The sequence below is a fragment of the Megascapheus bottae genome, chromosome 32 (assembly GCF_031878675.1).
Source record: "Megascapheus bottae isolate mThoBot1 chromosome 32, mThoBot2.hap1, whole genome shotgun sequence".
NCBI classification, from domain to species: Eukaryota; Metazoa; Chordata; class Mammalia; order Rodentia; family Geomyidae; genus Megascapheus; species Megascapheus bottae.
Window position 1 is genome coordinate 4,515,476 of NC_143540.1, and position 24,405 is coordinate 4,539,880.

The 24,405-nt window shown below is 43.6% G+C and overlaps 1 long non-coding RNA gene across 1 annotated transcript in view; it reads left to right on the plus strand.

Moving 5' to 3' along the window:
• Window positions 1-1,900: 1,900 nt before the first annotated feature.
• The window catches only part of LOC150043063 (uncharacterized), a 97,027-nt gene continuing 74,522 nt past the window's right edge, over window positions 1,901-24,405 (plus strand). Inside the window, exon 1 of the long non-coding RNA XR_016533460.1 lies at window positions 1,901-1,948. This is a non-coding gene — a long non-coding RNA (uncharacterized LOC150043063). The remainder of the gene's footprint in view (window positions 1,949-24,405) is intronic.

The window sequence follows — 24,405 nt, forward strand, 5'->3', positions numbered from 1 at the left end:
TATTGTCTTAAGAAGTGGTACAATGCTTTACCTAGCAGAAGATCTAGTGTATTCCTGTCTACACATATGTATGTAGCATGCATGTATGTGTCTGTTTCTATGTGTATAGTGTGGATATCTACACACACTGTATCAAATGAATGACTCGATCTGATGGAACATCTTAGAGGAGGAAAGACATTCTCTGGCGAGTTGGTCAGTTTGACTTTTCAGACATCTTGGGGATCTAGTGCCATAGATTGGGTGGCTAACATCTGGCTTTCTCAGCTCTCATAGGGGCAGGGCAAGATGATGTGGGATTGGAAGGACTTAAGGGATGGGATACAAAAATGTCCAGGTTGCTATTAGGTCTATCTCCTGTTTCAAGGGTCTGGCCTGGTCATGGTCTCAGCTGACTCCCAGGGCATCCTGGGTCATCCCAGTGCCTGGCCTAGTCACTGCTGGAGAGCTGGCCCCCTTCTGGACTGGAATGAAAAACCCCTGTATTTGTCTGGCAGGGTAGCTCATATCCTGCCAGAAGCCAAAACAAATGAAAGACAGCATCAAGAGCTGGCTGTGGTCCTGGATCTAAGTTGGGGCACTTAGGGCCTTGCCAAGGGACCAGGCTAGTGGTGAGCATGATATAATTATGATTAGATGATTGGATAGACCCAGCCATCCACAGAGCTGTTACATTACAGGAATCGATGCCAGGGACAGGGGCCCCCTTCCATTGCTACCTAATCAGAAATTACGATCTGCCCTGCCTTCTCCAAGGGGCCCTGGATAGCAGCCACTCAAGGCAGGACATCACTTAGGAGCTGGGCTGGAAGCCACCAGCCTTTCTTGCCACCCGTCTTCAGCTGGGAAAGGCAAGCTTCAGTAAGTGGATCATCAGGCAGTGTCACTTGGGAACTCCACTGTGGTTAGATGAGGAATTTCAGCTGAAGTGGACTCTGTGACTCCACTGCTCAAAACAGTACTCTCATCTAGCTGATGATCTGAGCCAGTGTACGGCTGTCTTTGAGGAGACATGAGCGGTTGTGATCACAATAGATGCAAGAGCCTCAGTCCTACCTACCTCATGTCCCCTTGGCTACAGTGGCCTCTGATTCTGAGTAGGCCTCTCCCTCCCCTTGGTCACACACTTCTTAGGGGGATAGACCACATATACTTTGGCGACTCTTGTCATTTTGCTGTCAACACCTTACAGTGTAAAAACACGTGTCAAATGATGTTTCGCACATCAGGTGGCTCAAGGCCATCCAGTTAGTGAAGGATAAGACACGAACTTGAAAACAGTTCCTTTTTGGTGCCAAGTTCATAGTGACACTCTAATCTAAAACAGTCACCATCAAAAAAAAATAGTTAAAACAGTTATGTTACATGAAAATCTAGGGCCTCTGAACACTGGTGACTCACACCTGTAATCTCCACAGCTGACAACAAATGACTGTCTTTAAGTAGTTATACAAAGGAGTTATTATGAATCACGTCAGTTCACGATATAGTGCATAGTGATCAATCTCACCCCTTTCGTCATTCTCCCCCATCTCACAGCCTCTCCTCTCCCCTCAATACTCTTAGTTTCATAGGATGTGCACTGAATATTATGACTGCATTTTTCCCTCCTTCCTCTCTCTCTCCATGTAACCTCATTCTATAGACCTACCCCCCTCACATCTCAAGTGCCAGTTGCATTCATTTTGTTGGACGGTGAGTTCATTTTTTTCTAAGGAGTTATACCATTTTAATTCTCCCCTGCATCTACCATACTTTGGTTAATACATTTGTGTACACTTGTAGGCAAACCTGCATACGTTTACTTGTATTTATAAATTAGATCTAACTTCCACATAGGATTGAAAATGTTAATCCTTTGTCTCTTTGGGTCTGACTTCCCTAAACATAATTTTTTCCAGGTCTGTACTTTTCCTTGGAGATGACGTAGTATCTTTCTTCCTAATTGGTGAGTAAGTTCTATTATGTATGTACACTGCTTTTTTTTTTATCCATTTGTCCATTGAAGGGCATCTCAGCTGTTTCCATAACATGGGTATGACAATAGTGCAGCAATGAAACTGGTTGTACAAGTGACTTTTCTGTAGCCTGATTTTTAATCAAGAGTTCACTCTCATATGCTGCTGTGCCTCAGTACATAGCCTGAATGGATACATGAGTGTTATTTATTAGGGTAGTCTAGATTTTTGTAGAGCTAACGGATTTAGGTGGAAAATTGCTTTGATTGATTTCTTTAGGTTGTCAATGAACAGATTAATACTAGCGCAGGAAGCATGGCGAAACCTATCACATCTCAAGGCAATACTGGTACTTAAACTTCTCAACAAAATAGTTACCAGAAATTTACCTCGTGGCCTTTTTGGGAGAAGTGACACCTTTAAGGCACTCTGTGTGTGTATGGGGGCGGGGTGGAGGTTGTATTTAGTGTGGTGATGTCAGCAATTGGCACTGCCTGAAATCTCTGGCTGAGAACACCCTTCCCCAAATACCATATCAAAGGGTCATCCTTCCCGTTGTTAACAGGGTGGAGCCGTGGCAGGGGGTGATGTTGGTAAAGGAGGGATAGGCTCTCCTTGGTGTTTTTAAGCTTGTAAAGAGTTGTGGAAAATAGGGCAGTGGGAGAAGTGTTTGGGATGTGAGGTCTTTCTTGGCTGGTTATATGCAGTACTGGGCTTGGTGAGGGGTCTGGTTTGGCACCATTGTACGGGTGTATAACCAGGAGATCAGTGAATCCTGTAGCTCAGAAGTCATAGCGGCCTCCAGGATTGTGGTGTGTTGGGTGGAGAGGTCTACACCTGTTGGGAGCCAGAGTGGAATCAAACTGTACCTTGATTTGCATCAGACAATGGCTTTACTGTCTTACTGTTTTCTGGCCTTATTCTGTTTAAATGACCTGAGATTTACCATATGAATGTAACACCTGGAAGTTCCCTGGTTTCAAGAAGGGATATAAGCCTTGAGTTGATAATAAACGGGGCTGCAGTCTTTACCTGGGCTGCAGACCTCCTGGACCCCATGTGTTTGTCTCTCTTCTATTTTTTCCAGTCCCTGCCCCCTAGTTCAGGAGCCCCAATTTGTTGCCGGTAGGCCCAGCAAACACCCTTAAATGCTGAGCGAGGCCTGAAGACCTCAGCCCCAGTATCATCTGGAAGATGGTGTTAAAAATGCTGGGCCTCAGAACCCACAACAGATCCACTGTCAGTCTTCGGAAGATTTCCCTGCACAATGAAGTTTGGGGGTGTCGGTTCAGTGTTTAATGAGTGCCCACTGTGTGTTCTGGCATTGTGCTGAGTATTCCAGATAGCAGGATGAATAATGTATCACCTCTTGTGAAGGGTGGCTCACAGCTTATTTACTTCTTATTCCAGTCTCTTCCCCACTCTGTTTCACATTCTGCCTTCTGCCCCACTCTCTTTGCTGAAGTGCTGCCTTTGAAGACCACTAATGACCTGCTTATTGTCAAGCTCCATTTTCTCCTCGCTGTAGCATGTATTACTTGTGATCAACACCTACCCCTTAAATGCTGGCTTCTCTTAAATAGTTTTGCTGACACTGTGCCATTTTGGTTCTCCCTTCTTTTCCTGCCCCATTTCCTCCTTCAGCCTCTCTCCATCTTTCCCAGGGTATTTTTTTTTCCTTATCCTCTCTCTGGGCTGTCCTTGTCCAAGTCCATGCCTTGAATGGCTTTTTATTATGAAGTTCTTGGCTCCCTAGGAAATGTTGAACTGCTGATATCAAAAGAGGACTCTGAGCCTCTCTTTCTAACAGACCTACTTTCTGAAGAGCTGTCTCTTTGATCCTGACAGAGAAATCAGTTTGGACTGTTTTGAAAATGGGGATGGGGAATCACTTTTTCACAAGTGTTGTGGATGTAACCATTCTTTTGCAGCTGAAACATGTCGGAAAGTTGGTGGCTTACATAAAATTTATCGCACAGATGTGCAGGTTAGAGATAGGATGTGGGATCCTGATGTGCCATACAATCAGCACATCTAAGACTCTGTTCCTTCCTGAAAGCTCAGGAGGAGAATGTACATCAACTTGTTTTTACCAACTGTTAAAACCCTCATTGAATCTGCCCATAGCTTTGGCTCCTGGCCTCTTCCTCTGTCTTCAAAGCCAGCAAAGGCTAACACTTTCTCATATGTCTTAGTTCTGACCGTTTTGCCGCTTGGAAAGGTTCTCTGCTCTCACAGTCATCTATGTGACTGGGTTGCATTTACCCAGATAACCAGGATACTCTTCTGTTCCAAGATTCTTGACGTCAGTCCCATTGCAAAGTCTTTTTTGGGTATGTATATTAACATGTCTCCAGGTACCAGGAGTGGGGACATCCCTGGCCTTTGTTGTCACTATTGTGTATTTGAGTAGAGAAAGGGGATTGGGAGGCTGGGATAAAATGACTTGACAAAACACCTCCGTGCTTAAATTGAACAAGTGAGGGTGAGAGTCAGGAGGATGGGGTAGGAAGGATAGGGTAAAGCCAAGGTATGGTGAGGAGTGCATGGAGGTGAGAACTTAGGTGCTCCCTGGTTTCACTGAGAGTTTCTCACTCTATTCCCAGCCACATGGCAGAACACTCTACGCTCACATTGAAAGCTGAACTCATCATTCCCCCATTAATCCGTCTTCTCTGTATTCTCTGTCTCAGGAGTGAAACCATTACTCAAGGTAAAAACTTCAGCCATCCTGTTACCTTCTATCATTCTGGCGCCACATCTTGGTCCCTGATATCTCCAAGTCCTTTTTTTTTTTGGCCTGTTTTCGGGCTAAGGATTTGGATTCACTGAGGTCCCTCACATCCTAACGAGGGACCAGGTCTCTGATCAGCCTCTACAACATCTTACTCTAGCCTACTTTTCATTCTGAGGTTGGATGACCTTCCTCAAGGGAGCTTTGAAGTTTATCAACTTCAATGCCTTCCATCGCCTCAGGAGAATGCTCATAATCCACTTGCTTTCCAAAAGCAGTTTAAGCTCAGTATTATGGCACGTGCCTATAATCTTGAATTCAGGTAGCTGGCATCAGGGGATCATGAGTTCCAAGTCAGTATGGGCTATATAGGGTTTTTTTCTTTTCAATCTGAAAAACAAAAGCCAGCTTAGCTACAGGCTCCCTCTCTTCCTTAAAATTCATACAGCATTCCATCCTCTAGCCTTGCCGAATGCTAACTCTCTGACTGTGCTTTCATACTTACTTTATTTGAGCAAAGTCACCCTCCTCCTCCTCCTCCTCCTCTTCCTCCTCTTCCTTCTCCCCCTCCTCCCCCTCTTCCTCCTCCTCTTCCTCCTCCTCCTCCTCCTCCTCCTCCTCCTCCTCCTCCTCCTCCTCCTCCTCCTCCTCCTCTCCCCCTTCTTCTTTCCCACCCCCAATTGTCCAGGACCCAGCTCAGCCACTGCCTTCCTTTGTCTCTTCCACTGGACTTGGTCATGCTTCTCTCCCAACACTTCCATAGCCCCTGGCCTGCACTGCTGTTATAGTATCTAACACATTCCTTTGCACTTGCTTGTGTGTGTGTGCATCAGTCTGCTTTGCTAGTCTCTCCAGGGAGTGTTGGGCAAGTGCTTCTCCATAGAATTGTGTTCATGTACTGTATGCTCCTCACCAATTGGGGTTTCGGACTCTATTACTTGATGAATGCTGCAGAGTATTCACCTGAGTATGGACATTGCTGTGTCTAGTGCCTGACTTATGCTTATGAAAAATTGGTGAATATTTCGTATTCCAGCTTGAGCTAAAAAAAAATGAGCTACCACCTACCACCTAGGAACGGGGGAGACTTTGTTTGATACCCCTCTTTTTGAAGATCTGTCTTCCTTGGTCATGGGTTTTTTTTCAGACTATGCCAACAAGGTATGGATATTAGTGTTAGGGAAAGCCAGAAGTTAGCCTAGAAACAATATTCTTTAGCAGAGGGGGTATGGATTAACTTGGATATTCTGTACAGCTATGATTTCTAGGAAAAGCAGATACTGAGTATTTGTGAATGCTGCTCAATGTGAGATGCAAGCACTGTGCTTGCTGTGGTTTTAGATGCATTGAACTTTGTTGTTGTTGTTCATTTAGCTGGTCAATATTCATTCCTAAGTGCCAAGCCCCACACAGGGCCAAGTGGAAAAAAGGTAAATCCGACAGGCTTCTCGCCTCCCAGAATCAAAGCTGTGTGGATGAGACTGTGCTCAGGCATAAGGAGGATTCAAGAAAGACTGGACTGTATTCCAAAAGCAGTGGCGAGCTGGGTTAGATGAATGTCTAGAGAAACTTGGCAATGATGTTGCATTCACTGGGCCCCAGGAGTGGGAGGCACAGGCTGGTGAGGAAGAGGACCTGAATGATGAGAAGAAAGACCCAGTGTGAAAAGGCAAGAGAGTCCTGTTGAAAAGAACAAGCAGTTCCTTAGGAGTGTTGAGGAAACCTTTATACAATTAGCTTCGAAGCCACACAGATACATTCTCAGAGAGACAACACGGGGTTTTCAGGTGCAGAGATCTGTAACCAAGAAGAGTTCTGTGGTTATTCTACTGAGTTGAGACCCTTACTTAAGAGTCATAGGATTCTATGGTCCTGTGTCTCTCTTGCTTGGTCCTCAGCTTTGTAACCATGGCAACACTGGCTCCTGATACTCTAGGCCTGGTTTCCCGGGAGGTAGACCTATAATGATAATGTATCATTCTTACCTGCAAAGAACAAAGCCTGCTGTAATTCCAGTCACTGTTCAAATGAGAGGGGGAGGGGCTCAACCTCATGAGCTAAAAGCTCTTCAGGAGTGTTTTTTAGAAGCAAATATTACTCATGAAGATGAGAAGGTGTAGTTGATGCAGGTCTTCTGGTTCTAATTCTTGCGATTATAAAGCCTATGCTTGGCTTAAATATTCTTTTTAGAAGTTATATAATGCTTATTCATCGAGACAATGCCATTCTGAGCTTTGGGCTTTGGTTCCGAAGCATGGCATTGACTTGGAGGTATCTCAAACTAAACTCAGATCTATCAGTTAATCCATCCTGCGAACCAGGAGAAAGGTACAAAGCAATCACAAAACACTCAACACCCTGGGTAACCCTACCCATCTCTTCTCAAAGCCAACAGCCTGGGATAATCCCCATCAACTGTTCTCCCAGAGGATCATGGAGCTGAGAGAATACTAGCATCTGAAAGTTAGTTCTGTTCTTGGACTCCAGCCTCTCCATTTTAATTTAGAAAACTGATTTCTCCACAAGAGATCAAGCTCCCCTTCACCACTGGTCAGGTGACTCAATGTGAATGATTCTTTTTCTTGTTTTTTAAAACTGTTTTATGCTCTTTCTCTTTCTAACTTGTCATTTAAGCCTTACAAACTAGCATTTTTGGTGTTTTTTTAATGGGTATAAGATAGAGTGTTAATTCTTCTTAAAACTTTGCTTTACGGTATAAATTCTGAAAGGGGAACGGGAAAAGCTTAACAGTACACTGGGACAAAGTCTTTTTTTTTGCCATTCCTGGGGCTTGAACTCAGGGTCTGGGCACTGTCCTTGGACATGTTTTGCTCATGGCTAGCACTCTTGTCACTTTGAGCCACAGGACCACTTCTGGCTTTTTCTGTGTATGTGGTTCTGGGGAATCCAACATAGGGCTTCATGCATGCTAGGTGAGCATGTTATTACGAGGCCACGCTCCCAGCCCCTCGAGTCAAAGTTTTGCAAAGTGAGAGCATTCTGGTGTCTTTCCATGTGATAATGATACGGGATACCAGCACACTGAAAGCTTTGTAGCGTTCTCTGGTGGTCATTTATTGAATGTTGTATCCACTTTCGTTAGTCATAGTTACAGAGTTGCTGGGTTACAGGACATTCATATTATTTAGCCATAGTGAATACTGATATTTTCTGAGTGGCTGTATCAATTTATTGGAGTTCTGGTTGTGTTACATCCTTGTGAACCCTTGATATTACCAGTCTGCCATTTTAACCATTCTATTGGCTGATGGTAGTAAGGTTATTATTCAAATTGCATTTTTCTACCCACCGTGAATATTGCACTATTTGCTGCCATGTTTCATTTGGTCATTTGGATATTAGACATTCTGTTCAAATTCATGGTTTACGTTTTGCTGCACAGTATTTTTTAAACAAAAGTTATTTGCATGGAAGTTTACTTAACTAAAAACAATGTGTATTTTATATTCAAACTGTTCTGGGGTTTTTTTTGTAGAGACTGCATTAGTCTACAAATTAAATGTATTTTTATGTCTTGGCCATTTTCTCTTAAAATATGTTTCACTCTCTCCTTTTCCTTTCAGAATCATTATATACATTAGTCCTTTTTAAACTTTTTCCACATACCTTACTCATTTCTGCATTTATAATTCTTTTATTCCTTTGTTCCAGTTATACATCTTTATTAATAGGTTGGTATTAACAGTTTATTCTTTCGATTGCTAGGTCTACTCTACTGTTAAAGTCATACATTTTATGGGGGAATGTTGTAGTCTTTTTTTTTATTAGCATACATTATTAGTACAAGGAGTTCTCATTTGATAATTTTATACGTGCATACAATATACTTTGAGCAAGTAGCCAACTGTGTTATATTTACTGACCCCCCCACCTTCTCTTTTCTTTTCCAAGCAGAATTTAGTAGATTTCATTAAAAGTCATACTTTTAGTTATTGATTTCAATAATAATTACTCATCTTAAATTTTTTATTTGATTCTCTTTTGTAGGTTTTTGGTAAAATTTTTCCCTTTAATATCTTATTTTCCTGAATATATTAATACCAATTTCTTTAATAGTTTCAAAATATTACATTAAAAATGGAATAGGTTAAAATGTGGTAATATATTTGAATTAATTTCAGAATCTGAATTTAATAGCTTTTAAATGGAGCCATGAGTTTATTCTTATTTTTTTCCTTCCTGGGTATTAATCATTTCAAAATGACTCTTGTCATGACTGGTTATAATTTTTTGAAAGCTAGACAATGTGTGTGAGAAATTGTAGACTTTCTATCTTGATGTTGTTTTTCTCCACAGAGAATTAAATTTTCTTCTGGTCAGTAGATAAGGGAAGATTATCTTTAATAATGGATGAAAATATTTCAAGGTTAGGTTTCATGTTTGGAGGGCTCGTCTATTCTTGATTGCTTTTAAACCTAAGGCAGAGAACACTTTAGTGGTCTCAACTGGAATCCAGCCTTGCTTATCGGGGATCAGAGCTTCTTCTCTCTGACAAGCCTTGATAAACCAGCATCTGAGCACAAAATGGCATTTGATCATCATCCCTCAACTTTCACACAGGCTTCTCTGGGAACTGTTAACCAGTCCTCGTCTGTAGGAGACAAATGCTAGTGAGCCTGTCTGCATACATAGGAACCAAGTCTTCACTGGAATTACTATGAAAATCCATTTCCACCCACCTCAGTGAGCTCCTCCTCTAGGAACAGGACACTCTTATTCTACCCTGCCTCCATTCTTTGCCTGTGGCTTTGTAATACCCTACATATAACCCAGGAATCCCATTTCATTTGTTCATTCTCACTTTTCTCCCTCCCTTTCATCCTCCTTCTCTCTCATCCTTCCCCTTCCTCCCTTTGCTTATCTCCAGACTTCCCTGTCCCATCTGTCTTTGAACAGAGATCCTCAGATCTCAGCCTCCTGAGTGGCTAAGAATACAAGTGTGAGTCACCTGCATCAGCTTTTTTGATGTCGGCATCTGATGTATAATAAATAATACATTTTATTGAGTATTGTGGAATTCCTAACATCAAAACCTGCTCCTGTCCTCGTCCCATCCTTATCCTAGCAAGTAGCACAAATAGTCACTTGGCCTTTTATCTTCATAATCCATCATTTTACAAGATCTGTACGTTCTCCATAATCACTGGCCGAATCCAGCCACCGCTCATCTTGACTGATCGGTGTGCCACAGAGGCCTCTTGCACTCTACCACTTAACCCACAAGTTTTCTGGTGGTTAACTGGAGGTAAGAATCCCACAGACTTTCCTGGCTGGGATGACTTGGAACAGTCATCTGCTGTCTGCTCTTTTTAGGTACAGCTTCCACGTGTGTTAAAAGCAAAACCTCCTCACAAGCATTTACCACCTGCCCCCACCCAACTGTGACACGCCAAATGTGTTTGCATTTGGGAGTGAGTGGGTGTTGGTAGGAGGCAGAAGCAAAGGATCTGACAGTCTCCTGGTGGAATAATGGTGCAGGCAGCTTCAGTGACACCCCATTCAAACTGGCATACCAGCACAAGTGAATTCTTCCCATTTAGCAACATGTCACAAACAACCTTTACAAGGGGACCCTGTGTTTCAAGTTGTGAGAGTGCGAATACAGGAAAAATTACATTTCTCCCCCCCCAAAGAAAAAGATGATAGAAATGTAAAACAAAAATATTTCGACTTGGGGAAAATACTTCATAATTATATGTCATAAAATAATTAGGTCATGGCAAATTAGCACAAATGTTTACAGCAAAATTGCCATGTAAAACATTATCGGTAATATTATGCTAATTGCCTCAGAAGCAAAAGCTGATTATGTTTCGGCAGGATTCAGAATTTGCCACGTCTGCAGTTCTCCCCAGCTTTGCCAGTTTTCCATGAGAACTCCAAGCTTGTGGTGACGCAGGAAGATGAGAACTGCCCAGGGTGGAGGCGCTGAATCTGAAGACCAAACTGTGCGAGATGTGGGGAGGGAATCATGAGAGGAGGAGAACATTTAGGAAAGTGTTCTTCCAATCCAGAGGAGGCTCACCAGTGAGCACCCCCTGCCCCGTGGGGGATCTTTTGGGTTTGTGCATTTCTCTAAGTTTGATGCACCGGGATCCTCCGTTAAAATGCACCCATCTGGAGTAAAGTCAGGGATTCTGCATTCCTAACAAGCTCCCCAGGGATGCTGCCACTGCTGGTCCATGGACCACATTTTCAGTAGTGAGGCCTGGGGAGGGGAGGGGAGGGGAGATTCTTGTGCAGAGCGATAGCTTTCAAAATGTACTCGGGACCAGTGAGACAATGGAGAGTGACTGACAGACATGGGGGTGTGATATCGGGAATGACAGGAGGTAAGATGAATCTGAGCGTGAAATGCTCCTTTAATGGTATCCAAGAGTAATGGAGGGAAGAGAAGAGCGAGTAGGGAAAGAGGCAGGTACCATCCTGCCACTTAGGTCTGTAAGTCCAATATGTGGATTTCACCTAACCCAACCATAAGTAAATTGTTACATTGGGCTCATACCTTATTTTAAAGTGACTCCTAGCATCTTGTGAAAGGCAGGTCTTTGTGACAAAAGATGGTTCTCCTCTCCTCCTCCCCCTAACCTCTTCTGCACCCTTCCCCTTTCAATCCGGCGCTGGGTACTGCTTCCTGAAGGGGCCAGTCTCCTAGAGCTAGGATGCTACCCACTGCCTCCTCTCAAGTTTGCATTTTGAGTGTAAGATTGGCAAAAATACAGCTCAACTGGTTCACATTATTTCCTGCTCAGAGTCATAACCCTCTTCCGATTACATTACCTTAAAAATTTTTTTTTACTGTGTGCCCCAGGGAATTTTCATTTTTAACCAAGACACAGGTTCAGTTGTAAAATGGCAATGAGTGATTTGTTAAGCGATCAGTGTTGGAAGCTTATTAAAACATCTATGGGGGGGCACTTCAGAAATAGCAGAAAGAGATCTCTTGGGGGAGGAGATCATGGAACTAGAGAGGAAGAGAAGGAAAAGGAGAGGAAAGGGAAGGGAGATGGGGGAAGAATATTTAAGAAATTGATAGCAAGATGGTGAATCCATGGAGGCAATAACTAAAGAAGTGCTGGATAGGGAAACAAAAAAATTGAAAGGTTAAACTCATTTGAAACTGAATAAATGATGCCCCTCTCCCCCGCCTCCCACTATAAATCTCCTAAGTGAGTTTATGTCTTCAACTGGATTATTCAGATATTTTCTCTGCAGAGCTATCGATGATTCAGAAAGCCCTAGGAGTTTTCTCGAACCCGGCTTTTAGAAGTGCAGGAGTCAAGCAAGAAGTTGGCAGGTCTTTGTCCCACAGTGAGTGGCCTGGGGATCCTGGCTTGTTTGGCAGCCTGGCTGGACAACTCTCTTGGAAGCCATCTCTCCTGTCTCTGGTCCAGCAGTACCTTCTAGAGTTGAGGTTCTGCCTTCCTTCCTTGGATCCCCACTCCCTGAAGTGGCAGGACAGCTCTTTCCTCTGGGTGTCTCTCTGCCCCACTCCCTTTGGTTAGGCATTTGCTTCCCGTGGGTGACTCTCCAGGCCTCTAATGGTCTCCACAGAGCCTTCTGGATTGTTTGGCATAATTTATGACGGTCAGACTCAGCCAGGCCCAGGGCTTCTCGGCAGGGGCTTCCCTCCCGCAGTGTGTTCAGGGGGAGCATTTCTGCCTTGGGAGCAGGAGAGCTTGCTTCCAGAGGCTCTGAGTGTTGCAGGTCTCATCAGCAGATTCATATTGAGAGGCCCCATGGCAGGCTGCTAGGGACTGACTGACAGAGGATGCTCAGCCACCCCCCACCCCACCCCTGCTTGCTCACTTACAGTTAAACAGCAGTCAAGCCCAAGACAACGCAAGGCAATTTGTTTCCCTAGGACTTGCATTTCTCAAACGAGGAAGGCAGAATTCCCCGAATTGTCGGGCTTAAGAGGAGAAACGAATGCAGCAATGAAAAGCCTGGGGAATTTGAAATTTGTGTTTATAGTGTTGTCATTTTAAAGCGAATGCTTGCACTCTGGGGAGTGGGGTGGGGGGATGATGTTTACCTCACTGTGTTCAGAACCTCAGATAACCTCTTCTGCAGCAACACATGGACACACACACAAGTATACATGTATGCACGCACACATCCCTCACTATATACTAGGGACCCCTTCTTCTGACTTAAGCCAGAGCCCCACTCGTGGACAAGGTGGTCTTTCCTCTCTGAAGCGGTACGATGCGTGCCAGGTTTCCAAAGTCAGTACCCAGGCCCTGGTCAAGCCCCAGGGCCAGCACCCAAAACAAAACAAAATACAGATCAAGGTTCTGTCCTGGGGTACGTGAGGAACTCTGTGGTAACTTCTGTGTCCCAGGCATGGGACATTCTCATGTCTTTTCGCTCTCAGCCCCATGGATACTTGTCCGTAGTTGAGTCCCTGTTCAGATATCCATCTTTCTTTACCCATCACCCATGTCTACTTGTGCCAGAGCAGCCATGCGGGTACCATTCTGACTTGTCCAGATGTCACTCAGCTGGTCACTGTCCTCAGGGGGTACCACCCAGTCTCCCCAGTTTTCCAGCTCAAGTCTGTCCAAGCTGGTTCACCATCTTGTCCATTGACCCATGTGGTAAGGTCCAATGGTAAAGGCCAGCAGAGCTCTTGAGTCAAAGCTGGACACGGGTGGTTCATGCCTATAATCTTAGCTACTCTGGAGGCTGAGATCTGAGGACTGAGGTTTGAAGCCAGCCCTGGAAGGGAAGTCTGTGAGATTCTTAATCTCCATAACCACTAACAATAAAAACCAGAAGTGGTGCTATGGCCCAAAGTGGTAGAGCATGGGCCTTGAGCACAAAGAGGCCCAGGCTCTGAATTCAAGTCTCAGGACTGGCTAAAAAGAAAAGCCAAGTGAGAGGGAAAAGCCTTAAGTTCAAGCCTAGTACGAGCAAAGAAAAAATTACCTACCTACCTACCTACCTATCATCTGTCATATATATATGTATGCATGTATGTATATATGTGTTATCTATGTGCTTTCTAACCAATCTGTATTAGGTCTTGCTTCTTGGAGTCCCAGAAATGTGGCATAGAATGAATGAAGATTTGTAGTCTGGACTTGAAGCAAATTCTGATCCTTATGCCATTAGATTAAAATGAGAGCAAATTTATGAAAAATTCTTACATGTGCTTGATGAGCATTGGATGTTGTTGTTATTGGTGCTAGCCTTGAAGAAAGTATTTGACAAAAGGCCATTCCAAAACATACCTAAGATTAATTGAACCTGTATTTTAAAAGCTCTTACCAGTTTGATGTTTGGCAGGTCTTCAAACAGTGGATGAGGGTGAGTGAAATATCAGCCCCCTTTCTAGATCTGTGTCCCTTTTGTTTTAGTTAATCGAGCAAACAAGCAGAAATGAGCTTAAAAGGTAGAGAGCAAGGGCAGGGTACTGGGTTGCTAAAGCCGATAACTGAGTCAGCAGAGAATTGCCCCTGGGAAAGTAATCTTTACACCATCTGTTTGTTGATTCCCCGCCCCCCCCCATCCCCTTTTTCAGGAGGAGATGTTCTGAGCAGGCAGAATTAAGGGCCCTGCAGACAGGTGGCCCCGGCCCCTTCCTGCCAGAGTTTTCAATTATGATGCCAGTCAATGGGAGAGAGTGGAGGGCGAAAATGAAAATGGAATATTTGGTTAGCGCTCTGACAAGCCATGAATCAAAACCAAGTGAAATTGCTCTGGGGTCTCCTGGCCTGTCAGCCTCCACCATCCATTCTGCTTGCCCCTTGGCTGTGGAATTCCCAGGCAGCCAAGGAAACAAAGCTCTGTGCACTGTGTCTGGACCTTTTATTCCCTCTGTACCCAATGCCAGGTGTACCCCCCCTCAGACATGCATGGACAGGCTGCTTCCATGGTTGGGGGAAGGGCAGAATTGTCACCATGGCATTATGAATGATGTATGCCCGATCCATGCTACCACACTGGAAGGCCGGTTCCCCTGAAGGGGAGATTTTTTTGGAGTGTTCAGCACTTCCCAGCCCAGGGGTCTCCAGTCTTTTGGGAAAGCCTCCAGGTGTGGTCATACAGTCTGATGAACAGCTTCCGTTTCTGTCCCAGCACTTCCTTCCTAAGGATGGGGGCCAAGCTAAGGGCTCAGGTCATGCTGGTAGGTAGGTTCTAGGGGACAGAACTGGGATCAGTGAAGGAAAGTTCTAAGGAGATGGATTTTTTTTTATCTTTGTTTTTGCTCAAGATAAGCTTCTTGGCTGCGAGAGTGATGGCTCATGTGGTGGGTCCTTTGTCCCCAGAAGTACTCAAGCCTCTGTTAAAGAGACTATGTTGGATGGACTCGGGTGAAGACTCCGAGGTCCCCCTTCCACCCCACACCCTCTGAGTCCGCATGACCTCAGCCAGCTGGATTTCTTACCTTGTCAAAGATGATGGATGGCAGGGCAAGTTGAAATGAAGGACTAGCACAGGTTTTTAGGTTTTAGTTTGTATTTTATTATTATTATTGTTTTCCTCTTCTTCCTCCCGTCCCCTCCCGGGTCCTCAGTGTCAAATCCACAGTATGGATTCTCGTGTAAATCGCTGGAAAGGAACTGTGTGTTCATTCTGCTGGAAGCACCTGCCTATCTCCCCGGGCCAGCCAGGACCGCTGAGGCGGTAAAGGGACACGAAAACAAGCTAGGCAAATGTAGACGTGGTAGAAGAGGGCAAAAGTTCTGGCAGAGTCTCCGTCCCCAACCTCTGCTGGGCAGCAAAGCCCAAGGCAGGCTTTACCAACCATGTCAGCAAACACTGTCGCCCCATGGGGGAGGGAGCACACACCTTGTCTAGACCTCATGTGGGAAGGGCACCACTCTTCCCAGAGCACACAGTGGGCCAGCCCAGGAGCTGCCAGGGGGAGTAGGAGCATAGGTTACTGTGGCAGGATGTTCCTGCGCTTACCGCCTCTATTTCCCCTCTGGGAGCTGTGTTCGTCCGTTTGTTTTTTTAAATTATATTTAATTGTTATTGTAGAGGAGATGTACACAGGGGATTAGGCTTACGTTAGTCAGGTGAAGAGCATTTTTCTTTTGGAATTTCTTTGCTTTCTTTCCCAGTTTTTCCCTCTCGCCCCCACCCGCAGGTTGTAAAGTTCATTTTTCCACACTGTCCAGTGAGGACCACCGCTCCATTTGCTCACCCATTGTCCCTCCATTTCTGTGCCCCCCTTACCTTTCCAGAGACAAAGAACCTGACAAAAGGAAAAGACAACCAAAATGGCAACAACAATCTCTAGTGTCCATTTCTTGGAGTTCATTTCGTACAGCAGTATTTTATGCGATCACATCATCTCTAGAGTTGTTGTGCTTGGTTTTCTTTACACCAGTCCTTCCCCAGCCTCTGCTGGCAGAGGAAGGAAGGGTGAGTACATCTAACAGTGGTACTGTATCCCAGGCAACTGATGCTTGAAGGCCGGGCTCCCACAAGGGAAGCCCCGCAGTCCCAGCTTCTTGGGGCAGTGGATGGCAGTGTGTCATCTCCGGGGTGGCTTCTAGAGGGCAGCACCCTCCTCCAATCCAGGGAAGCCTCTCAGAACTTTCCTTCTCTCTCTGCAAGAGGCAGGGATAGATAATTCCCATCTCATGATGAGAGATGCTTATGGCTGCATTTTTAAGCTTAAGAGGATTTGGATATTTTTTGCTCCGCATAGTCTGTCCACAGCTAAGCAGTGAGGACCAATGGCGGTAATCAAATGTGCATCAGTGATAGTGGCATGCCACGTGGAACACCAAGGCTGGGTAGCACTCTTCTGGAACAATGTACTAATCAGACATGAAATGACAAAACTTGGCAAGATGATAAACCATTATAGGATCCTTTGTATTTTTCTGTTTAGCTACAATTGGTTATTATTTTCCTGGATAGCTGGGCTCAACATCTCTGAAACAGACACAATGCAAGATGCCTTATTTGCGTGGATCGAAATTGAGAGCTAAAATAGAACGACAGTATACAAAGAGGTAACCATTGTGACGATACACTTCCAGGGCTGTCCCTGATGCTTCGTCTGTGCCATCTGTTTAATTCAGTAACCCTATCAGGTGGCTAATACGATTATTTTTTTAGCCAGATGAAGCAACTGATAGTTGAGAAGTTGCATTGCTTGCTTGTAACGGGTCATTAGAAGTTGGATAAACTCAGTTTCTTCTATCCTCAAAACTGCATCCTCCTTTCTCTGGCCACTGGGCATGAGTATGTATATGCACTCATAGAGAAGTACCACATACTGGTCTTGTCTCTGGAGCTGCGTCTTCGTTGGGGCCAGCAGGCAAAGCATCTCCCAAATGCCACCAAAGACCCACCTAAAGCAAGGAATCGTTGTCTCCAGGACAACAGAGACTTTATAGTGTAGGGCTAACTCTTACTAAAACTTCAGGATTATTATTTTAAATCATTCCAATTCTGTATATCCCTCAGATTCTAAAAATATAACTTTTTTAAGCTGTTATCTCAACTTATAAAACAGATATGTTTGTTTGATTAGAATGAGTTAATGCTAAGGTTCAAATGTGTTTACTCATTGTAAACCACGTTGTAAGAAAAAAAACAAGGCTGTTTGGATTAGCACAGTCTTTGAAGTAAGGGCTGGGGGATAATATATGCAAACTCCCAGTCCACTCTGTGTTCTATTTATGTCTGTATTTTGATAGTTGCATAATATTGAAAACAAAGCCCTGATTCACATAGCTAAGTAGCTGTATGGTTTAATTCCCAAAAGCTTGCCTTAAGATCTTGGTATTCTTTTACATTAAACTGACCACGAAGGTTTAAATTTTTTTTCAAGTATTCACATTTCATTTGAAAGCAAAAAGAAGACAGTGAAACAGACTCCCTGTAGAGAGGGCCCCAGATCTGGGGGTCCCTACTCAGTCTTAAAGAAAAGTTATGAGATACTTTTGTTTCAAAGTTGGGTTTCTCTCCATGTGTAACAACTGTCTGTCTTGAATTCATTAATAAGCTGGGGGGAATAGATGAATGGATTTTTTTAGATTGTTTAAAATAGTAACTACATGGTAGGAAATACTTCAACTTTATACTTGAACATTAAAAACCTTTTGTATATGTCAGTATCTGTCTTAGTGCTATGATCACCCCCAAATTTCCAAATAGTCAGTGTTCACTTTCTCCATTCATTTGTTTCATCTGTTCATTCAGAAAGTTTTGTTAGGTGCCAGACACTGGTCCAGGTGCTTTGATAATAGATTGTGCTTTTATGATAAATAGTCTTCATCTGCCCCACCCCAGTTCTGAGCTTGAATTTGGCGGAGAGATTTGTGTAAGTGAGCAGAATCCTGAGTGAAAACAGACACTAAGCTCCCAGACAAATAAGACCATTTGTCAGGTGATGAAATGTGATCTTAATATAGGAGAGGGATTGTTTAGGATGAAAAGACGGTGGAGGACCCAGAATAAAGATGTATAATTTAAAACATAAATCATGGGACCGTGAAATCCATTGAGAAGGTAAAGGGAATTGGAGTTCTTTTTGTCTACATCAACCACTTAATGGAATAGATGTCCCAATTTATATGATTGATTAAATAAACGTGTATGCATGTGCATGTGTGTGCACACATGTAGGTCCTGGCACTTGAACTGAGGTGCTGTCTCTCCACTTTTTTTGCTCAAAGTATGAACTCGACTACTGGCCACGTTTCCACACTTCTGGCTTTTTTTTTTTACTGGTAACTGGAGATGAGAGTCTCTCTTTCCTGTCCAGGCTGACTTTGAGTCTTGATTGATCCTCTGATCTCAGCTCTTAAGTAACTGGGATTACAGGTGTGAGCTAAATCCATAAACAACTTCAACTTCTTCCTCCTCCTCCTCCTCTTCTTCTTTTTCTTCTTCTTCTTCTTCTTCTTCTTCTTCTTCTTCTTCTTCTTCTTCCTCCTCCTCCTCCTCCTCCTCCTCCTCCTCCTCCTCCTCCTCCTCCTCTTCTTCTTCTTCTTCTTCTTCTTCTTCTTCTTGTTCTTCTTGTTCTTCCTCTCCTCCTCCTCCTCCTTCTTCTCTGTGACACTTGCCACTTGTTGTGGGGGATGGAGAGTGGATGTGTTTGGGGATTGAGACTTGGGCACGCAAAACAAACCAGAACACAGAGAGCGGAAAAGAGATGAATTGTGTCCTAAGCACTAAGGGATGTGTTAGGAATCAGTGAATTCAGGCATAAGGGGAGAAGACCCTTAGGAAACTGAGCAGCGCTGCAACTAGGGAAAGGTAGGAAGTCATCTTTTGGTCAGTTTCCCAGGCCAGTTTTCTTTTGCAAAGATGTCTTCAAGCCAGCCTCATGTGTGGGTTATGTTGGCTAATAGAATTGAGAGTGGGAACATGGCTTGGTGTGGATGTTGGCACTGGTGATGGGACCTGGCTCCTGGGTGGGCCTGGAGAGCTGACTGTGCTCCACTTGCCAACTCTACATGGTCAGTGGCACATTGATCAACTTAGACTCTGTCATGGTAGGAATATTTGCACGGTGGTAGTTGGCAAAGGCTACAAATCAGGATTCTTTTTATCCTGAGAGCAGGTTGTGAAACTTGAGATGGTTTGGGCTCTACCTTCTGCTCATCTTGTAGACAAAGATGACGCATGGAAATTTTCCATTTACAAACGAGTCAGAAATAGACGTGTGTATCTTCAGACTTTGTCTCTACCTCATCATGGATTCCCTGCTTACTATTGCCTGTCTGTTGCTAGATACAATACATGGGCCCAGAAAGAAGAGAAGCACTGAGAAAAGCCAGAAGATACTCAGGGGAGAGCCGTTCCATTTGTGAGCTTGGTGCCTCCCCCCTCCCCCACTCCCAGTTATTTTCGCTTCATTTAGCCAATCTGCCTGAAATTCCAGTAATGTAAATAAAGGCAGAAGGAAGCAATCAACCACTTCTACATGAGTGAGAATTTGTTCTCTCAGGGGAGTAGAGGAAGAAACTAGATAAATAATGGTGGAGTATATCGCCTGGAGGCTTGGAGGACGTGAAGCTGAGGATATCCCTAGATGGTTTTCATAGTTAGAGATTGTCCTGAGGCTTGCAGGAGCCAAGGGAAAAGGGACTCAGGAACCGAGAGCCAAAGGCAAAGCTACACATTCTCTAACTTCTAGGGCTGGCCTTGCTCATTAGGAAGAGAGCACATTGTTTTTATTTATCCCTGTTCCTTAGCTCAGGACTCTGGGCCATGGGTCCTGTGGATTACATCTGTCTTTGTAGAAATTGGGTTTGTAAAAGTTATGGAAGAATGTATTACTGTTATAAATCAGCATTCAGAGAATGTAGATTAACAACTGTCAATAGTGCTCTCTGCCAGGAGACTTCTGAAGTTTCATAGAGAACAAGATTAATTGACTCAATGGTGAACATTTCAGAAATGCCTTTCTGATTTCCTCCACTGTGGGTAGAGGAAGCTTTTTATCTGTTAGGGCATTTGGCGTTGTGATCATCCCTGTCAAATGGGTAATGACGTGAAAACAAGCACCCAAAGGCACTGCGGTCACCTTATTTCATTGAACACTTCTCTAGAGAGTGAGTCACGCTCATGTGGCCAGAGCTGTGGCTCCTCACAGAGATTTTTGTGGCAGAGAATGTTGGCCATAGGCTGTAGTAGTTTAAAGAAGTAACGGTTTTCATTCTCTCTCATTTGGACAATTCTCATATTCAGGTAGGACTGTGGCTAGAAATGTTCTCAGCTCCCTGAATCATAGAACGAGGGCAGTCAGTGTTCTCAAATACTGTGTAATTATTCTAGCAGGAGTAGGACACTTTTTTTTTTCTGCCAGTAGCCGTTTGGAGACGCACGCACGCATGCACACACACACACACACACACACACACACACACACACACACACACACACGGGTTACATGCAGAAAGATCGTGCTTGTATCATAATGTACTATATGACTTTGAGGGTCTTTACATGGCAAGTAGGTTGCACATTCCATACCCATGAGGGATCGAGACCACACTGACACTGGTGATGCCTTGGGATGGATGAGAGTCAGGCTCAGTGGAGACCATTTGAAGGAACAGCTCTTCATACCTCTGTTTTGTCCTATCAGTCTCAGAATCATCGGACTCTTTCCTGGTAGATGGCGTCTCTCTGAGTGAACGTTGCTCTGGGAACCTGGTAGAAGTTATATAGTCTTTTCTGATTTGGAGCACTTCCTTTTTCATTTCATTCAACTCCTATCAGGACAACGCAGACTGGAGGGGTTCACAATTAGGCTGGGGCAAGACTCTGCTTTGGGTTAGGGGCCATCTTTGAAACAAGCCACTTGCCACATGGCATATCCTAAAACTAGACCTCTTTGGCTGCCAAAGTCTTGCCTGACTTGTGTGTGTGTGTGTGCGTGTGTGATTTACTAAAAGATGGAGCTTTAGTCCAGAGACTTCATTTCATCCTGATCTTCCTCACCATTGCTCTAAATCCTGAAATCCACATCTCCATTTTCCAGTATCCCCCTAGCATGCTGTCAATCATCTCAAGACTTCTCATAAGCATCGTAAAATATTAACATTAATTAAGGGATAAATATTTACCATTTATGCCTTTGAGGATTTCAACATTGTCACAGCTGTAGTCAGACAACTATGACAGGGTATCAGTCTCAACTCCCAATATTAAAAAAAAAAACACAGAATCTGAGATGCACACAGATGTGTATTCTAAATAATAAGAATGGATAGAATAAGGAAGCACTGGGGTGGGCATGCAACTAGTTCTGTCTTGCTAAATGGCTCCTGAGCAGACCGTTGCTGCTCTTTTGTTCCTCTCCCACAGGCAGAGATGACGCAGTTCACACATGTGTTGATGAGCGTGAACGCTACCATAGCTGGGTGACACCATGTAACCACCTGCCCTGCTCCTGGGGGTGGATATAAATCCTATCTGATGATTTGATGACATAACCTTTAGATCTGAAATTGCAGCTGTACTGAAGTGTCAGGAAAAGCTCCTTGTGTCATACATCGCCTGGATTTATTAGAAAACATGTATTACTCTTTGTGGGGATCCCCCAACCTTTGGAAGGCTTCCCGATGTATTTACATAATTTTCCAAGCAGAGGTTTTTAAGGATCAGTGGCCTTACTGCTATTGTCTTGACTTTTTATTTTCAGAATTGACATGCAGGTATTTCATACTGCAAAACATCCCCCGCCCCCCCCCCCCACATACACACACAGGAAAGGACTACACAGACCATTTAAAAATTTGGTTCCATTTATCTTTTTTTTTTTTAACTTGGTATTTTTTTTCCAAAGAGCCTGCCAACTATAACACACCTCCAAAAATGCTTGCAAGGGTTTTTTTTTGTTTTGTTTTTGTTGTTCTTTTTTTTTTTTTTTTCGCAATTAAACGACTCAGATGTGGTCACACTCTGACATGCCTTTGTTCTTTCATCCCTCTTGCTAATCTGCCTTTTACAGAGGTGGCTTGTTCAGAGTGGCATGGATTGATAGAGGGAGATGGGGAAGGATGGATGCTTTCTGGGCAAGCCTGGCCGTGAAGCATTAGTTAACACTTCTCTGCCCAAAGCACTGAGAGCTGCAAGGCAGTGGGACACTGGGGTCAAATGGAAAGGAACAGAAGTGTTCCATGCATCTGCCATGACCCTGAGCCCAGAACATCCAAGATGGAAATCTCCTTGGGCGTCCTTGGTGGATAAGATTGTGATTCTCTTCAACTCCACAGCAGTGTACTAATGGGAATGTTCTCTTTTCTTCTTTTCTTTTCCCTCCTCTCTCCTTTCCTTCCATCCTTCTTTCATGTACTGGAGATTGAATTTAGGGCCACATGCCTGCTTGGCAAGTTCTACCCCCTTGAGCCACTCCCCCAGTCCTTTTGTTTTGATGACAGTGCTGTGATTTTTGCTCAGGATTGGCCATGGAACATAATCCTCCTACCTTTACTTCCTGAATATCTGCACAGCTTGCTGTGTGGGCGTGTGCATACATGTATGTACATGTGTGTATGTGCACACATGCTGGTACTGGGGCTTGAACTCAAGGGCTTAAGTTTTGTCCTTTAGCTTTAATTACTCCGGGCTGGCATTCAACTAGCATTTTGCTGAGCAATTGGAGATAAGAACTCTCATGGACTGGCTTGAAGATCTTAGCCTGTGAAGTAGCTAGGATTACCTGGCTCTATTGTAGCTGGGATTATAATTTATTTTGCACCAGGTAGGACTTCTGGTAGACTAGGTAGAATGTATTTTCCTTGCCTTATTCCCAATTTGGAGTGAAGAATTCAGACAGTAACAGTATGTTTACTATGTATTTTCCATAGTTGCTTTTTATAAGGTGGAAGAAATTACCTTATATTTCTAGTTTGATGGGAGTTTTTTTTTTAAGCAGTAATGGATATTGGACTTCGTCAAATGCTTTTCTGTTTTCATTTATTAACAGAAGGGGTGTGAGTCTATAGTTTCTGTTGCCTGAACTGATATAAGAAATGAATAATCAGACATTTTTTCAAGTCCTTTGTGTTGCTTGTTTTCAATTCTGTTTTCCCTCTCTAGACCCTCTAAAATCGATGTTAGACTCCTAGGTGTTTTCCAGGCTCCTGTTTCTATTCAGTGTTTTCCTTGTGTATTAGTCTGCTAGGACATCCATAGTAAAATACCATAAACTGTGCTGCTTAAATGACAGAAGGTCATTTCCTCACTATTAATGGAGGCAGGAAGTCCAGCCTGGAGACTGTCTGGAAGATAACCGTGTTCTTGCTAGGTCCTCTCTTGCTATGCTTTGCCTTTTGCCGTCTCCTCTTCCCATAAAAGTATCAGCGTATTTGACTAGGGTAAATGATCCCATTTTGACTGCCTTTTAAGGAATTCTACCTCTCAATACAAACATATATTGAGGTGCAAGGGTTAGGGCTTCCCTCTATGAAGAAGAAGGGCCTTGTGTTCATACTGTATTGCTAAAAAAAAGCCAAAAGACTGAAATACAACATAAATTTCCTTCTGTAATTATTAGAAATTTAATTATTGATCGAAAAACCTAACATACCCCATATAATTTCAGCTCCTTTAAATTTTTTCTTGACAAGCTTATTTTATGGGTAGCGTGTCTTATGTGAACTGGACAGTTTACCATCCTGGCTGGGTAGAGTGGCCTATTGATACCTCTTAGACTTCGTTGATTGGTCATATTGCTTCAAGCCTTCTATCTCCTTGTTGATCTTCTGCCTTCTGATTCAATCCACTATTGAAAGCCTGTCCCCTATGTCTTCAGTGAATATCCTTACCTGTCTTCCTCCTCTCTTCAGTTTCATCTGTCTTTGCAGTATGTGTTTAGAGCTGTTAGGTGCTGCTTTACTTGTTCAGGTGACGTTTCATTTTTTTTCCTGTTATTTAATTATTTTTACCAACGTTTGCATCTTAGTCAGATTCCGCTCTTTCTATTTCATGCTTGTATTATCTGAAGTTCTTGGGCATCTAACCCTATTATCCACTGCTTCTCTTGATATCATGAGGCTAAATATTTCTTTCATGTTTTTTTCACGCTTTTACCAGGACTCACATTTAAAGGATTTTTATCAGTAGGGAACTTAATGCAGCTTGAATTTAAGTTGTGTTGCTCTGAATTGATTTTTTTTCTTTTGCATCTTTCAGCTATTCCAAGTCTATCATTAGCCTGGGATGATTCTTTATACATATTTGTGATGTTATATAAGCCTGGGTCCA